Here is a 6000-nt window from a genome sequence, read left to right as displayed (position 1 = left end):
GAACATAACTCCCTGAAGTGAAGCATCTATCACTTGGTGACCCTGCCCAGTCAGTGTTAGAATGCCTTAGAATATTTGATTATTTCCCTTATTTTCACAAAATGAGGCCTTTTCCTGGAGTTTTCTTGTTATACTTTAAGGTCCATAGGATTGCATCTCAATGGTTTTGACAATGAGAGTTTAAACATTGACTTATTATCACAACAAAGGTGATGTATGATGAGTCATAGTGAGATAATTAAGCTTACCAACTAACCTTGTGCATCTCACACGATTAGACGTTGGTTTTCTTTGCTCGGGTACAAGTTTCACGCTTGGATCTATTAATGTGACTACAAGCTTAGCATTTAACATCTTTGTTTCTACTAAAATTTCAAGGGCATATTTTTCTTAGATATGACTAAACCATCCTTCGATTGTGCAACTTATGTACCAAGGAAGTATCTCAAGGGTCCAAGATATTTTGTTTGGAACTTTTGAGCAAGATTGTTTTAGTTTGTATTCTCCTTGTCACTACCTGCGATAGTAACGTCTTCCACATATACAATATACATCCTTGGGAAGAATGACGATAAAATAGAGAATGATCAACCTATCATTCCAAACTTTGGGATGATAGTTTGAAAGATATTGCGGTTCTCGAGTTCCTTCTTCACAATTGCAATGGTGGAAGGAGTTTCCTAAATCATATATAAGGCAACATGAAGCTGCCCAACATAAATTATCATGGAGCAAGAAGGGTTAAGAGATCTTGGAAAAACGTACAAATGTTGTGTGCAGTTGGTATAAAGGCCACAGCTCTCGGTCCAAACTAATGCACATGTTTCATGGGGACGAAAAATAGGTGAGTGAGGTATGAATAGTAGATATAATAACTGCATAGTTAAGCATCAATCTTATCCATTGGTCAGATTGTTTTATAGGAACAAATTCAACTTTTGTAATGAGATGGGATTCATAGCCCAACCCACTTAAGCGTAACTTGATTTTAGAAGCCAAGTGGAATCGTTATACCCATTCCATCTTCTCGATACGAACAATGTGATTTGAAAAGATATGAGAATCTATTCTAGGAAAGACGTTTTTTCCTTGAAAAAGAAAATAAGATGGTTTAATACACCATTTGGTCCCTACTTTTAGGGGTTTGGTTCAAAGTGATTCTACCTTTTAAAAAAGTTCAGTAAGACCCCATATTTTGTTAACAAATGTTCAATCCGGTTCTTTTCGCTCACGCCGTTAAAAACATAATGGTGCAAATGCCACCGTGGCCAAACCTAAATGAGTTGTGCAGTTTGATGAATACGTGGCACGTTTGAAGAGGTTGCCCTGTGTAAATATTTTAAAAAAAATTAAAATGATGTAAGTTAGGTGCAAATCCCAACAGCCACATCATCTGCAAATCCTCCAACCTGGTCCAAAATCACTCTCTGATGATGATGGGCTCCACCCAATTATCCTCCCTTTGGAAAAAAACCCTCTTCCCCCCTAACATACAATCACCGCAGAGCAGATAACTCTTTTTTCCAACAACTCCCTGGAAGCTTTGCCATCATATTATAAGCTCCACGAATCTTAAATGAGAAAACGGGTTTGCATATCCTCTCTCTTGAGCCAAACCTTAACCCGAGTTTCCCAAAAAGCTTTGGCATTGTAGAGAGGACTCAATTGCTACGTCGTAGACCTTCGAAGTGAGAATATTCGTCAAATAACTCAACGCATTCATCACGCCGTCGCCACCACTGTCAGACCAAGATCGGTGGGGAACCGCACCGACGTATCCCGGTGGGTACTGGAGGAAATCCGGTGAGGACCCGGGGGCGCAAGGAGGAAGAACGCGCGGCCTCCGACGTCTTGTGTGCAAAATAAGAAGCACCCTAAGCTACATTCCGAACAACTCGAGAGGTGCACAAGAGAGAAACCACCATTTTTTGTCTCCACCATGAGCGTAGTGAGTAATAGAGAAGACTGTGAGTACCAAGGAGTTGTGCAGGGACCCTTGTTGTAGTCACGAGATTTTCTAGGAACAAGGAGCCTTTAAGGAATTCACTGGAAAACCTAGGTAAGGGGAGTTAACTTTTTGAATGTATTGATTGAGCATGATGCGTTTCCTTTGAAACTTGTTAATCTTGAGAAACGGTGTGGATAGATAGTATACCCAATTGGAAGGTTGTGGGTTGCTAAGGAAAAAAAAATGGTTTGGGATGTTATTCCCAGAATATGAATGCACAGGTTGAAGGATACAGTGCATGTGGTGTTGTAGTAAGGGATAAGTGCATATCGTGAATATTTGGAGGGTAGCCGTGAGTTGGCTAGGTTAAGAATGTAAATAAGAGTAGGAAGTGTTAACGTGTTGTATGAGTGAAATATGACAAAGAGTGCATTGGTGATGGGTTTGTGTTCTCAAATAGAGATACAACATGGGTTTAGGGTATAATTATTATTTTGTAATTGCATGAAATGTTTGATGGGTATTAAATGTATGGAAGTGGTATAAATGTTGAATAATGTACTGTCATCAGCACATAATGGTATGAGTGCAGTTTTCTTTTTGCAAGTGAAGAGTTTCAATGCATGTAGGGCCATGGTAAGATGAAGAGAAATATTATATTTTCTTCCTGTATAGTGTAGACGTTGGAATTCGGAGAGTTAGAAGGGTTCTTGATATTGGCATTAATGGTTTTCGTGGTACCTACCTTGGGAGGGAAATCATAATATGGTTAATAACAAGTGCATGAAATTGTTGTTGTGCATGTGCTGCTATGTCCCTTGTTGAAATAAGTAAATACGCAAACAATATCTGGGGTTGCATGGGTGGATTATAAGAATGGTGAAGGGTTATAGGCTAAGGTTTTCGTTGTGCAAGATTTTAAATTTTGGGTCTATAAAATAGGTCTAGGCAAGCTAAAGGAGTTTTCTTTGAAGATATAAAGATTGATGAGAGAGGTGGAGAGGTTATCTAATGGGCACGATTTTTTGTTAATAAGCAAGGATCTTTGTTTTAGTTATATTGATGTCGTCCTAACAGTGAAATATCTAGTTTTATGGGTTTGAAAATTATATCATTTTTGAGTTATTATTGAGTGGAAAATATATAGGTGATAAGGGTGGAATCTGGAGGTGGGTGTATAAAACTGGTACATTGTTGGGTAGTGTCCAGAGAAATATTCTCTCTAATCAATACATTCAATATCTCTCTCTTCAACCATTAAAAGTCATTTACGTTTTTCTCTTTCTGCATTTAATTCTTAAAACAGCCATTTACGTTTCTCTCTCTGTATTTCATTCTTTCAGCCACATATTCATCAAACTAAGCAANAAACAAAAAACATGATAAAAGGTCTCGATCTAGTGTAAAAGTTGAATTTTGAGACTTTGCTCAAGGAATGTGTGAATGACTCTAGATTAAAATCATAATCATCATGACTTAAAAATCAAGGTTGATATTCCTATGCAACTGGATTGTGATAACAAGTTAATCATGAGGATTGCCCATAAACTATTACAATATGATAGGATAGAACACATTGAAATTGATTGACACTTTAGATAATCTTGGAAAAGGTGGCAACAATCCATGTCCCTACAGGACTTCAAATAACATACATTCCCACTAAGATACTTCCTTTGGGCACATTTTAGGATCTTGTAGGCAAGTTGGGGATGATCAATATTCATTTCTAACTTGAGGGGAAATCTTCCGAATAACGGATTATTAGGATAAAAATTTCCTCAATATCTTCATATTGATTAGGAGAAAATATCTTTAGAATCTTCCTATTCATTTCAACATATTTTTATTTTGAAGAGTTTGATTGTTACAAATAGAAGTGATGATAGTTATGATTGTTATCTGCAAAATAATTCTATATTTGCTTATATAGTTCAAGTTATCCTCCTTAGTAGGTACCTTTTTAGATTGAGTTCCCCTAGCACTTGGATGCATAACAAATTAGTTGGTATGTAATAAATACAGTTGATCAATCTTCTATCAAGTGCCAAATATGCTATGAATCCATCCAGTTTAGTATTGTTACTTGTACTACTGTGATACTGTTAGGTTTCTAATTAGGAAACCTACCCACAATGCATTCTCACACACACAGAACACCAGAAAGAATGAAAGAATGCTGTCATTCACAAGTAACCTCAATGTACAATGAATGTCACGAGAGCATAACCTCTCTCAACAGAGTTCCTAGAACCTGTTATGTACCTTACAATCACAAAAAGTCCTCTACCCTTTTCTAATAGAGGTATTTATAATACCAGCTTTTCCCGCCCACTTACTAACAACCACTTAACCGTTAAGACAGTTAAGTCATCTAGTTCTCTCCCTCTTGTAAACTAACCAGGGTCTATCATTACCCACCGCCCCATGTTCAACCTTGTCCTCAAGGTTGAATTCTGGGTATTGATCACGTATGGTAATGACATCCTCCCATGTTGCTCCATCACGGCCTCCTTCTTGCCACTCAACCAGCACTTGTGGAACTTCCTCGTCTCTCCTTTTTATTTGCCTTCGGTCAAGAACCTTAGTAGGCCAATAAGATGGCCCTTCCCCCTGCAGATCTTCAGGCAGCTCCTTCTCCACGGTCCTTTCTCCCACAACCTTCTTCAATTGGGAAACATGGAAAACCGGGTGTATACGAGCTGATGGTGGTAGCTGGAGTTTATAAGCCACTTTCCCCACCTTTTGTTCAACCTGATACGGCCCATAATATCGTGCCGCCAGCTTAGTGTGCAGTTTAGATGGCATCGATGTTTGTCTATGTGGTCTAATCTTGAGATATACCCAATCTCCTTCTTCAATACCTGCTGCCCTCCTTTTCTTATTGGCTTGTCTGACCATGAGCTCTTGTGCCCGTACTAAATGAAACTTCAATTGTTTCAAAGCTTCGTCTCGTGTCTGTAATTCTTGAGCAACTGCTTCCACAGCCGTTTCCCCTGGGATAAACCTGTGCAATGATGGGGGCTGTCGGCCATAAACCACCTCGAAAGGAGTACATTTCACAGCTCCTTGGAAACTGGTGTTATACCAGTATTCCGCCCAGGGTAAAATCCCACTCCACCCCTTCGGTTGTTCCGAACAAAAGCAACGTAAATATCCCTCTAGAACTCTATTTAATACTTCTGTCTGCCCATTTGTTTCTGGATGGTAAGCCGTGCTCATTTGCAGTTGAGTTCCTTGTCTCTTGAATAATTCTTTCCAGAAAATACTCATGAACAAAGGGTCACGGTCACTTACCACTGAAGCTGGTATTCCATGTAATCGGACCACTTCCCTTATGAACACATTAGCTATGGTGCGTGCTGAATATGGGTGTTTCAGTGGCACGAAATGGCCATATTTGCTTAAGCGATCTACTACTACCATTACTGCATCATACCCATTCGACTTCAGTAGTTTAACTATGAAATCCATGTTGATTTCTTCCCACACAACATTTGTAATGGGTAGTGGCTGCAGCAGACCCTGAGGGGAAGACGTGAGATACTTATGCTGCTGACACACTAAGCATCCCGCCACATAATCTGTCACCGTCTTTTTCATTCCCACCTAGTAAAGTGACTGGGCCACCCTCCTATAGGTTCTGTATATCCCCGAATGTCCCCCAGTCCGGGTTAGGTGGAACTCGGCCAACAGTTTTGGAATCCACGTTGACTGAGTTGATACCACCAACCTTCCTTTGTAATGCAGCCTCTCATTTTCTAGCGTGAAAGGAGGGTGTGAGTCTGGGTCTTTCTTGATGTCTTCCACTATCTTCCTCAGATAAGCATCCTCCTCTACTTCCTTCATCACCTCTTCAAAACTCTGCCAATAGGGTTTGGACAGCACCTTCAGTTCTTTTTCCCCTTCCTCCGATTCCTCCATTCTTCTGGATAGGGCATCTACTGCTTTCTTAGACTTGCCGGCTTTATAAACTATTTCGAAATCATACCCAAGCAGTTTGGCCAGCTAATTCTATTGGTTTTGGGTCGTGATTCTCTGCTCCAACAAAT

This window comes from Vigna umbellata, chromosome 8 (genome assembly GCF_029865625.1).
Source record: "Vigna umbellata cultivar VRB3 chromosome 8, Vumbellata_1.0, whole genome shotgun sequence".
In the NCBI taxonomy this organism is placed as follows: Eukaryota; Viridiplantae; Streptophyta; class Magnoliopsida; order Fabales; family Fabaceae; genus Vigna; species Vigna umbellata.
Note: the sequence above shows the minus strand (reverse complement) of the source record.